This window comes from Asterias rubens, chromosome 1 (genome assembly GCF_902459465.1).
Source record: "Asterias rubens chromosome 1, eAstRub1.3, whole genome shotgun sequence".
Lineage (NCBI taxonomy): Eukaryota > Metazoa > Echinodermata > Asteroidea > Forcipulatida > Asteriidae > Asterias > Asterias rubens.
This window is the reverse complement of record NC_047062.1, coordinates 29,330,870-29,344,032: the sequence shown is the minus strand read 5'-3', so window position 1 is coordinate 29,344,032 and position 13,163 is coordinate 29,330,870.

The following is a 13,163-nucleotide window of genomic DNA, read 5'->3' as shown; positions in this document are numbered from 1 at the left end:
AAAAGGCCCATTTTTAAAAATTGGCCGAAAATAAAATGGTCCCAAGCCAGTCAAAAGAACAAGTTTAACCCCTTGCAGTTATTTAAACCAAAAATCATGGCTCAAAAAGGCCCATTTTTAAAAATTGGCATAAAATAAAATGGTTCCAAGCCAATCAAAAGAACAAGTTTAACCCCTTGCAGTTTTTTTAACCAAAAATCCTGGCTCAAAAAGGCCCATTTTTAAAAATTGGCCGATAATAAAATGGTCCCCAGCCAATCAAAAGAACAAGTTTAACCCCTTGCAGTTTTTTTAACCAAAAATCCTGGCTCAAAAAGGCCCATTTTTAAAAATTGGCCGATAATAAAATGGTCCCCAGCCAATCAAAAGAACAAGTTTAACCCCTTGCAGTTTTTTAAACCCAAAATCCTGGCTCAAAAAGGCCCATTTTTAAAAATTGGCCGGAAAATAAAATGGTCCCAAGTCATTCGAAAGAACAAGTTTAACCCCTTGCAGTTTTTTAAACCAAAAATCATGGCTCAAAAAGGCCCATTTTTAAAAATTGGCCGATAATAAAATGGTCCCCAGCCAATCAAAAGAACAAGTTTAACCCCTTGCAGTTTTTTAAACCCAAAATCCTGGCTCAAAAAGGCCCATTTTTAAAAATTGGCCGGAAAATAAAATGGTCCCAAATCATTCGAAAGAACAAGTTTAACCCCTTGCAGTTTTTTAAACCAAAAATCATGGCTCAAAAAGGCCCATTTTTAAAAATTGGCCAACAAATAAAATGGTCCCAAATTATTCAAAAGAACAAGTTTAACCCCTTGCAATTTTTTAAACCAAAAATCCTGGCTCAAAACGGCCCATTTATAAAAATTGACCGAAAAATAAAATGGTCCCAAATCAGTCAAAAGAACAAGATTAAATAAAAAGACAGACTCAACATGAATATATAAACTTATTGAGCAATTTGTTTACACAAAACAAGACTTCAGATGTATTCATGACAATGCACTTATTTTATTTTTTTCTCAAGTCCTTTCAAACGCCCTTTTCCTCTCTACTTTTATTCATCGTGAGAGCCAAAGAGTGAACTCAAACATGTTTTTTTCTGTTGACTAGTTGCAACAGGCATGCAACCAAAATTTAATGAGCAAAAGAGTGAATGTCTGGCACAGCAATGTACTTTAACCTATTTTCAAACAGTACAGCTGAAAAACCACAATTAGAAAATTGATGACCTAAAAAGTTGTGCCAGTATTACATTGGATATTACACTCATGAGAGTAAAGGGTAAGGTATTGTATAAATGCACCATCGCAAGCGTTCAATTTATTTGGTTCATAATTTTGCCTATATCATCCTGGTAAGGCTAGTTAAAAGCAGGGCCACCACGTGCAGGTCCCAGGATACCAGCCCCACCACGCCCGGGAGATCATAAGGGCCCTCATACTATATTAAATCAGCGCCCAGGTCCATGCCCCCGTCTGAGGGGGGCACCCCCTACTCCCGCGACGCGGTCCCTAGCCCCATGGCCAAGACTAGGAACTAACCCGTTTGGTCAACCATAGTTTGTGATAACACCAAATGATGCACCTTTAAGATCAACCACCAGATGTGAAACAACCGGCCGGGCTAAGACCCCACATGCCACGTGCATGTGTCCAAGTCCCTTTTCGCAATAAGTTTGGAATTTCCCATGTTTTGTACTTCCGGATTCCAAACAATTCGAGCGCCGCACCACCAAGGCCCTAAGATCGCTAAGTAGCGCATAAAAAAGCATAATGTGCGCTTGCTTGCAATGGTGCACTTATTTACAGAAATGTTAACTGATTGTTTATTATTGGAAAAACTTAAACATGTTACTGACACATCTAGAATACTTTTCAAAATTTAAGAAAAATTATTGGATTGTTCTTTATTAAGATTTCTACAATAAACATGTAGGGTGTCCTGATGACTAGATGCTGATGTTTCATATGCCTTGCTCTCCTTGTTTTTTGTAGCCTTCAGCGATGTCAGCAGAGCTGATTCCCATTGCATTTGATTTCGGGGAACAGCTGCATCTCTGGCTCTGAAAGATTTAAGTTTACAGAGAAAATTGTATGGATGCCAAAAAGTATGATTAGCAAAACAGTTTGCAGAGATAATTAAAAACTGGAATGGCCCTGCTCTCAAAGTATCGAAAGGTATCGAATCAAGCTATAACAACTAAAAACAATGCACACTGATTATTTGCAATTTGCTTTGCATTTCTTGATTTTGTGTAAAATATACATCAGGTGTAACAAGGGGCCTTTTAAGGTGTTCATATTACGACTAATAGAACTTGCTTTTTAGGAATGTACCTTTATCTAAAGAGTTCAGTTCCTTAATCAAAATTGAAAGCAGAAACTCACCAATTCCAGAAGTGACAGACATTTTGCTGTCCCGATGCAGGTCCAAGTTGATAACAGGAGTAGAGGTTGAAAACTATTAGGCCTTAATATCGTGGTGAATTTAACAGAATGCCCGAATCGACCGCGTATCTGCCGCTTAGGTCTACCAACCGCCGCAATCGTCTCTTGGGCGATTGAAAATGCGCTCAGACAGACAAACATCATCAGACAGACAAACATCATCAAACACAAACAAATTGCAAGCGAAACTAAGAAAAAACAGCAAAATTAAGCAAAGAGGAATTTAAAATTTAACAAAAAACGATTTTCCTAAGCACAAGAGAAAAAGGTAACAGAAGGACTGCTCAAACAAAAGTGAAGTGCTGCAATGTGGAACGTCGGAAGTCGTCCTGTAACAAAACAAACAGTTGACTTAAAAGAATTACTTTCAAATGAATTGCTTTCACTTTATACATTTAATTATTAAAAAGTAATGGGATACTTTTGGGACGTTTGGTGGCAGCAGACTTACCAGGTAAAATCCATTGCTCTCGGTAATGTGCGCATGCTCAGAACTACGTAAGCAATGGAAATTTACCTTGTAAGTCTGCTGCCGCTTAGCATACCAAAGTCTCCCATTTGTAGTTAACTGCCCACTGTTGTGGGCTATCACATTTTGTTTAGATAAAAAAACTTTGTCTTTTGTTTTTCCTCTTTATGATTGAAATTCCTGTTATCTTTGAGGGAGCAACCAAACTGATGATATTTTGATTAGTATTTCTTTTGAGTTAGAAACCCAAAGTACGTGCTAAAATTTAAAAAATAAAGATGGTCACTGCATATAGTGGTCATTTTGAATTCCCACAATGCATGATAACACTGTCATGTGACAAATCACTTCCATTTTCTTGAGAAAACTAAAAAAGCATGTGGACAGTTTGTTAATTGTAGTTAAAGACCCCAAAAGTAACTACAATTGTTTTGTAAATAATTTCACCCTAGGTCAAACAAATGGTTGCCATGGTACCAGTCGACTCGATGTTTTGTTTACAAGATTACCCTAAATAATTATTGCTTTTAAAGTCATACTATGTGATAGTGGTGAGATGCATTAAATAGTATGGTAGAGGGCACCATGCCCCTCCCCCCATTTCGATAGTGTTTTAATGTAATTTTAGAGTTGTCATACAAGGTGGAAGTGATGCAAAAAGAGCAATTATTAGAAGTTCCTGCCAGCATGTGGCCTCAGTCTTTCCATAACCTCTTCTTATATCACTCTAATCCAAATTGGTTGTACTTTGTAAGATTCGAAAGAAGCCTTGTGATATGCAACTGTTAATTTACCCTATACTGGCCCAAGTCCTTCTAAATCCTTCACTTTGGATACTGATGAAGGAATTGGGACTGTAAGGGTTTCAACTCGCCTGTTTACAGAAAAGGTGGTTCTTTATGCCAGGCTGTATGATGATAAGTGGGTCTCAGACATTTACTTTTTGACATGTTGAAGTTTTGGACACTGGAGCTGCCAAGAAAGGAAAAAACAAACACACCTTTTTGTTAAAACAAATATTTCTAGCTTATAACAAAAGTAATTTTGACTAGCAACAATGATTGAATCAAATTCCTACAACAGTTTGCTGGAGGTTTTTGTGTGAACTTTTGAATTAATTCTTCCCTCAATCAAGTTGCAAAGAGCCGCGACTGGGCCCTTTCAGACTTACATGAAAGAAGGGGGCAGGGGAAACATAGTGGCCCCTTTGATTTTCCAAAGTTCTAGAGTTACTTTTATGAAATTTTCCACAATTGTACATTTTTACCAAGCGTTGCATGATGACATGGATCCTTCACTATAGATACTGAAGAATAAAATGGGACTGATAAGCCCGGTTCAAACTTCCTGCGAATACGATGTTGACATGAATTTGACGTCACAACTCTGTTTTTGCTGTGATTTGCGAATTATTTGTTGAAAATTTGTGACGTCAACATTTATATCGCATTCGCATAAAAGATGAACCAGGCTTGAAGGTTTCAACTTACCTGTTTCAGAGAAGGTAGTTCTTTTTGCAAAGCTGTATGATGAACTTGGTCTCATCAGATATTTATTTGTTGACAGGTAGATGTTTTGGAGATTAGAGCTGTAGACAGGCAAACAAAACAAACACACCTTCTGTTAAAAACAAAGCCATTCTGCATAAACAAGAAAACATGTGTGTACAACTAAAAAATATAGAGTAATAAAACACTAGAGCTGCCATCCAATCTGAGGAGATTGCAATTGTACCCAGTCACTTGCCATGTTGTTTACAACTTGATCTTTGAAATGAAAATTCAAATCCCTTCAAGGTGATCCCCTGGCTGCTGCTTTCCAGGTTGTATCAGTGTGATCTTTGGCTACACGGCAGTATGGCTTCTTACTTTCAACCCAAACTAAGATTTTGACAAAATAGGTAGACCCCCAGCATCAGCCTATTATAGTTCAGTTGGTAGAGTAGAGTGCTATCACATTAATCTGTAGGCCATTGGTTCAAATCCCGCTCTAGTAAATATTTTTTGTTCAACCCAAAAACTTATAAAACAGCATCGTGTACACTTGCTTCCCATTATTTGGTTTTGTGTAATGTATGCACCAGGCATAACCAGGAGCTCTATATTTGAGAATAAAGTTTACTAAGTTTTTTAAAGCAAATTTACCTTTTTATTAAAAAGTGGAGTTCCTTGATCACAGGCCAGTTCGTTATCTACTTGTTGACGGGTAGACATCTTTGGTTATAGCAAGCCTACCTGTAACAAAAACAAACAGTAGACTTCAAATAATTACTTTCAAACAAACTGCTTTTACTTTAGAAATTTTATAAAAAAATACTTCCAGAACACTAACAATTTGGAAAAACTATTCGGAGGAACTTGTGCAGATCAAGATTATTTTAAGCAACATTGATTGGAGGGGGAGCTCAAATTCCTGAACAGTTTGCTTGAGGTTTTTTTGTTGGTGTGAACTTTATTATCAGTTTAAACAAACCAACATTTTAAGTTTAGTGTTGAATTTTGTTGGTTTATTGATTTGGGTCAATGGTACTTTCCCTCAAATAAGTTTCACTTAACCCAATCAGTATCGGTGTGGCGGTTTCAGTCTTCCGACGTGTTCAGTTTTCCGGGTGATGTAGTCGGACATATCAGCACGTTGTTCGAACGGTTTTAGCTTTCCGGCGTGTTCATTTTTCCGGGTGACCTGTCAGATACCGCCGCGAGTACCCTGCCGAGTACTGTAGTTCTCTTAGCAGTGACCCCAAATTGTTTATATTACGATTCTTTTCTGTGTTGTCACATAATCTCTTGCCCCATCTGCAAGATGGCCTGCATGATGACTTGGATATAGTTTCAAACTTTAATCATTTAAAGCCAGTGGACACTATTGGTAATCAAATTCGTGGAAAATTACTTCTTTCTCGAAAACTACTCCACTTCAGAGGGAGCCGTTTCTCACAATGTTTTATACTATCAACCTCTCCCCATTACTCGTTACCAAGTAAGGTTTTATGCTAATTATTATTTTGAGTAATTACCAATTGTGTCCACTGCCTTTAAAGGATACATTTCATTTGAGCCTACTGGCCCAAGTCCTTCTGAATCCTTCACTTTGGATACTGATAAAGGAATTGGGACTTTTAAGCCCGATTCATACTTCCAGCAAATGCGATGTGAATTTGACGCCACAACTCTGTTCTTGATGCATACCCGCAAGGGAGTTGAGCATCACTCTACTGCTACGAATTCTGAGTTATTCAGTGCCAATTTGTGACGTCAACATTCGTAACGCAAATTGCATTCACAGGAAGTATGAACCAGGCTTGAGGGTTTTAACTTACCTGTTTACAGAGAAAGTAGTTCTTTTTGCCAAGCTGTATGATGATAACTGGGTCTCAGACATTTTGTTGTTGACATGTAGATGTTTTGGAGACTGGAACTGCAGGCAGAAAAACAAAACAAACATACCTTATTGTTACACATGATATTTCAAGCATATATTCCAAGCCCAACCAAAGTCATTCTGTATATACAACATAATATGTATGTATAACTAAAAAATATAGAATAATAATTTTCTCCCTTTCTACTTTTCCTGAAGCACTAGAGCTGTCATCCGATCTGAGGAGATTGCAATTGTACCCAGCCAGCTTGCCACGTTCTTTACAACTTGATATTTGAAATGAAAATTCAAATCCCTTCAAGGTGATCCCCTGGCTGCTGCTTCCCAGGTTGTATCGTAAACTTGGGTGTGATCTCTGGCTACACCGGCAGTTAATGGTTGTATGGCTTCTTACTTTCACCCCAAACTTAGATCGACAAAATAGGTAGACCCCTTCAGTTTGTAGAGCGGAGTGCTAGCACATCTATCTGTAGGCCATCATTTCAAATCCTGCTCTAGTAGCTGTTTTTGTTCAACCCAAAAACTTATAAAACAGCGCGTACTGATTATTTGCATCATGTAAACTTGCTTCCCATTATTTGGTTTTAACACCAGGCATAACTAGGAGCTCTATATTTGAGAATAAATATTACTAATAAAGTTTTTTTAAGCAAATTTACCTTTTTATTAAAAAGTGAAGTTCCTTGATCACAGGCCAGTTCATTATCTACTTGTTGACGGGTAGACATCTTTGGATATAGCAAGCTTACCTGTAACAAAAACAAACAGTAGACTTCAAATAATTACTTTCAAACAAACTGCTTTTACTTTAGAATTTTTATAAAAAAAAACTATTCTGAGGAACTTGTGCAGATCAAGATTATTTTAAGCAACAGTGATTGGAGGGGGAGCTCAAATTCCTGAACAGTTTGCTTAAGGGTTCTTTGTTGGTGTGAACTTTATTATCAGTTTAAACAAACCAACATTTTATGTTTAGTGTTGAATTTTGTTGGCTTGATTAGGGTCAATGGTACTTCCCTCAAATAAGTTTCACTTAACCCGATCAGTACCGGGCCCTTTCAGACTTACAGGGAAAGGGAAACATAGTGACCCCCTTTGGATTTTCCAAAACTCAGGAGTTATTTTTATGAAATTTGCCACAATTTTTACATTTTACCAAGCTCTGCATGATGACATGGATATAGTTTTAAAGTTTAATCATTAAAAGGATACATTTCATTTGAGCCTACTGGCCCAAGTCCTTCTGAATCCTTCACTTTGGATACTGAAGAAGGAATTGGGACTTTTAAGCCTGATTCATACTTCCTGCAAATGCGATGTGAACTTGATGCAACAACTCTGTTTTTGCTGCAATATTCGCAAGAGAGATTGACAAGAACTTGACCTCACAACACTGTTTTTGTTGCGATATTTGCAAGAGAGTTGAGCAAAACTCCACTGCTGTGAATTATTTGTTGCAAATTTGTGACATCAACATTTATAGTGCATTCGCATTTGCCGGCGCTCTACCAACTGAGCTATCTAGCCCTATATTGGCAGTGTCAAAAATCATTTACAAATTTACCAAGTCAGTTTCCCTTGCGGTTTATATTGATATCGAAAACTAAAAAGCATACATGGATAGTTTGAAGTAAATACCCCCAAAATAACTACAATTGTTTTTCAAATAGTTTGACCTAAGGTCAAATGGTAATAGCTGACCTTCATATTTTGTTTACAAGATGGCCATAATTAATTATTGGTTAAAGTCATAAAATTTGGTGGTGGTCAGATGCAGCAAAAAAGGCTACAGGCACAAGTATAGTAGAGGGCATCATGCCCCCCCCCCCCATATAGGGTTCGTTCAAGATGGAAGTGATGCAAAAGGAGCAATTGTTATAAAGAATTCTTGCCAGCATGTGGCCCCAATATTTTCATAACCTGTTCTTCAATATCGCTCCACTCCAAATTGGTTGTACTTAATAAGATTGTAATGAGACCCTGTGAAATGCAACTGTCATTTGAGCCTTTTGGCCCAAGTCCTTCTGAATCCTTCACTTTGGATAATGAAGAAGGATTTGGGATTGGAAGGTTTCAATTTACCTGTTTACAGAGAAGGACGGTAGTTCTTTATGCCAGGCTGTAAAATAAGTGGACCTCAGAGAGTTACTTGTTGACATGTATATGTTTTGGAGACTGGAGCTGCAGGCAGAAAAACCAAATAAATACACCTTTTTGTTAAAACAAATATTTCTAGCCTATTGAAAGTAATTTTGACTGGCAACAGTGATTGGATGGGAGGTCAAAATCCTAAAACAGTTTTCTCGAGGTTTTTGTGATGGTGTGAACTTTATTATCAGTTATTAGAATAAACCAACAATTTAAACTCAGTGTTGAATTCAGTGTTGGCATCACAACTCGCTTTCACTGCGATATTCGCAAGAGTGTTGAGCACAACTCAACTGCTGCAAATTATTCATTGCGGACTTGTGACGTCAACATCCACATTCTCAGGAAGTATGAATGAGGGTTTTAACTTATCTGTTTACAGAGAAGGTAGTTTACCAAAAAAGTTGCATACAACATTTTCTAGGGTACCATTGTGGGTCTCTCTCATGTCCCTTTACTTGGGGTTTTGGCTGCCTTGCTCTGAGCTTGTGTTGTGCCTTCAAAAATTTGGGGTTTTTTTTCATTGGGCAGTTGCATGCCTGGTTATTGATTCAACTTACCCGTTTACAGAGAAGGTACTTCTTTATGCCAGGGGTGTATGATGATGACTGGTTCTCAGACAATAACTTGTTGACATGTGGATGTTTTGGTGGCTAGAGCTGCAGGCAGACAAACAAAACAAAAACAGCTTTTTGTTAAAAACCATACATTTCTAAACCACCGAAAACGAAAGTTTTGCAAAACTTTTTTTCTTTTTTTGGGGGGGAGGGGGGGGGGGGGAGGTGTCTGATATGTTAAAGTTGTAATGTTTATTTGCTAACACTAGCACCCTCTTGTTCAGGTGGGGTGACTTCATGTTATCAATCATATGTAGCAGCTGTGGAATCATTTTAAACCTTGTATGATGATGTAATTATAGCGTTGATTTTAGAAACACTGCTGTTAGTGTTTCATAGGTCTGGGCAAAGGTGCCACCTCTTTTATCAAAAATCATTTTAAGCCTGGTACATGTTTATGTCATTATTTTAAAACACGTGCTTATAGAAGCATGGGCAAGCTGCCTCTCATTTAATCTATGGCAAACTGCCAAGTAACCAGGGCCTGATACCTTTGGATGAGCAAGCTGCCCTTCGACATTTTCCCTTGATTAAGTCATGATCAATAAGTATTGCAATTTATTATATTCTCGTACATGTTTGCCAAACTGGTAATTGACCAGATCTTGTTAGAAATAAAAGCTGCGCCAAAAGTCAAGAACGGTTTTTGCTATTGTTACTTGGGGTGTTCTGAGAACAAAGGATTTTATACTTAAGTACTAGCTAACAACAATAAAGCCAGGGTGGCTGCAGCATTTAGTGGCCATTGTGAATACATGAACAACATTAATCTGGAGGCTGTTGGTTCAAATCCTGCTCTAGTCAACTTTTCTTTGCACACTAGAAATTTGCATCATGTATTCCTTCTTCCCATTCCTAGATTATGTGTAATGTTATGAATTTACCTTTTATTGGAGAGTGCAGTTCCTTGATCGTAGGCCAGTCTTAGACACCTAATGTTGACGTGTAGACATCTTTTGAGATGGCAAGCCTTGCTGTAACAAAAACAAACATAAGACTTCGCAACATGAGCGTTTACATGACAAATCATTCAAATATTTACTGTTTGTTTTGACTGTTGCAATCAACATTGGCAACAATGATTGGAGGGGGATGTCAAATTCCCATCTCAGTTTTCTCGAAGATTGGTGTTGGTGTCAGTTAACTTTATCAGTTAAATCAAACCCACATTTTAAGCTCAGTGTTGAATTGTTTAGGCTTGATTTTGGGCAAATGAATACTTCACCACAAAAAGTTTCACTTAACCAAATTGTTCAGACTTGATAAACAATGGGGGCCCCTTTGTATTTTCAAATGTTTTGGATTAACTTTTATAAAAGAATTGCCAAAATTGTCACATTTCACAAGGTTTACATGAAGACATTGATATAGTTCCAAAAAGTTTTCAAAAAAGGAACCTTTATTTGTTTAAACCTCACTCTAGTAAACTTTTCTTTGTTCAGCCCCAAATTAAAAATAAAATGATGCCTACTGATTATTTGCATCATGTACATTTTCTTCCCATTCCTAGTTTATGTGTAATGTATACATCAGGCCTTACTAGGAGCTCTATTTTGGAATTTACCTTTTACCGGAGCACGCAGTTACTTAATCACAGTCCAGTCTAGTAGACATCTACGGGCCTGCTACTTGTTGACATGTAGACATCTTTGGAGATGGCAAGCCTTTCTGTAACAAAAACAAACAATAGACTTTGCAACATGAACATTGACATTCAAATATTTACTTACTGTCATCAAGAAAACGAAAACAGGAAAATCTATTCAGAGTGAACTTGTGCATTATTATGTTTAATTTGATTGTTGCAGTCAAAATAAAATAAAAACTGATCGGAGGAGGTCAAATTCCCAACTCAGTTTTGTTGAAGATTGGTTTTGGTGTGAACTTGATCATCAGTTGAAACAAACCCACCTTTTAAGTTCAGTGTTGAATTGATTTTGGTCAAATTGATACTTTACCTCAAAGAAGTTTCACTTAACACAGCTTTTCAGACTAACATTGTGAACAGGGGGGGGGGGCCTTTGTATTTTCAAAACCTTACAGAAATTAGCCACAATTGTCACAATTGTTCAGAAAAACAAACTTTGTTTTTGGTTTTCCACTTGAAGATTGTCATTCTCATTACTTTTGAGGGGTCCGGGTTGCAACACAAGGCTTAAAACATGATTTGTTAGTATTTCTTTGACAGTTTTAACCCCAAAGTACAGGCTGAAAAAAAATCAAAGTTGCCCGCTGCATATGCTGGCCATGTTGAATTTCCACAATGCATGTGACACACAGGTGACACATCACTGCCACGGTAACAGCTGACCACAATATATTGTTTACAATAATGACACTAGATAATTACTGGTTAAAGTCATAAAATTTGGTGGTGGCCATGCAGATGCAGTTAAATAAAAAAAACCTACAGGCACAAGAATGACAGAGGGCACCCTGACCCCGCCCCCCCCCCCATCCACCTGTAGGGTTTTAATGTAGAGTTGTTGTTTCAAATGGAGGAAGTAGTGCAAAAGAACAGCATTTTTAGGAATTCTTGCCAGCATTAATGTAGAGTTGTTGTTTCAAATGGAGGAAGTAGTGCAAAAGAACGGCATTTTTAGGAATTCTTGCCAGCATTAGGCCTGGGCGAATTATTCGAATATCCGGTTAATGGCGAATAGGTTTTCCTAAGGCCGAACAAAAGAATAGTTGTGTTTCCTATTACACTGTGGCAGGAGAATAGGGTAGGTAGGTAGGCAATAACTTTTTTTGCTTAAAGTTTTTATGGCTCTGAAAATTAGGGTAGGCTAATGTTCCGATATTTTTTTTATTTTGCGCACTCAATTGAAAAACTGACCGTGTCAAATTTGTTATGTAAATATCAATAGTCCCTACATGCAGTACTGTCTATTCACTGATTTGTGAATACATGTATCTGACATAATTAACACCAGTTGAAATTGGATGGTTTGAGTACAAATACAAACACAAGAACATGTAACCATTCTTTCAAGAACAAATAACAACATGTTTTTATTGCAGTTTTTATGTAAAAGTAAATGAATAAATATAACTATGTGAGGTTTGTGGAGACACCATGCTAGATCCCTTGCAGCAATGCGAAGACTCCCCCTGTCCCCAGCTGTGCCGCCATGATGCTGCAGCGAAAAACACTATTTATTTTTACATGCGGTGCCGTGACACACACAGTACACGGCATGCACAAACACACGCCGCACGTACACACATAGTACATGTTTGGTTTAGATGTACATGTTTATGTATATGTACATACTCATGTACAGCACATGCATGCAACGAAAGAAGTTGAGAAGTCTCCATCGATTGCGTCTCGGTGGGGCACCATGCTTGTGTTGACCCTTGTCAAACATTTTCAAAAACACTTTCCTCATTTATATTAATGTATTCTTAAGTCATAAAAACAAAATTGCAAAAAATAACTTTTCAGAAATTGCAATGCTTGACCCCCAACTTTATCTGCAAATAAACGGAGTGACAAATTTCTGAAAACACCCCTGCACTCCTTTTTCGACGAGCCCAAGTACGTCACAGAACCGCGCAAAAAAAGTAATCACGCAAGTTCAAAATTCCAATGCGCAATGTTGGAAATGTGCACATTCTCGCAGGTAAAATGTTTTAATTTGCGTAGGCACGTCTTCAATTTGCGCAAGTGTTGCAAGCACACTTCTAGAATATATAAACACAACAACTGAATTTGTCGAGAAGGTCCTGGTGCGTGTGGTGTGTGTGTGTGGACGGACGAAATCATAACGATCCGAAGGACGGGACGACACGCGGCGTGCCGGTGGGTACGTACGATTGAAGTGACCAAGGTACGAAATGACAAAGGTTCGAAGTGTCTGACAATCTTGTTTGGATGAATAAAAAATATAGGAAAAAACATAGAAACATACCAGGACGATGTGCACAAAAATGAGGTTTAGGGTCGGCACCATAAAATTTTATTTTATACGTTTTTTTTAAATAAAAAGATACAGGGTCGGCGTGATTTTCTAGGGATGGTCGGGTAACCGGAAACACAACAATTATTTTGTTCAGCCTAACCGTAACCGCGAATGCCTTTTTTTCTTAACCAGATATCCGCAT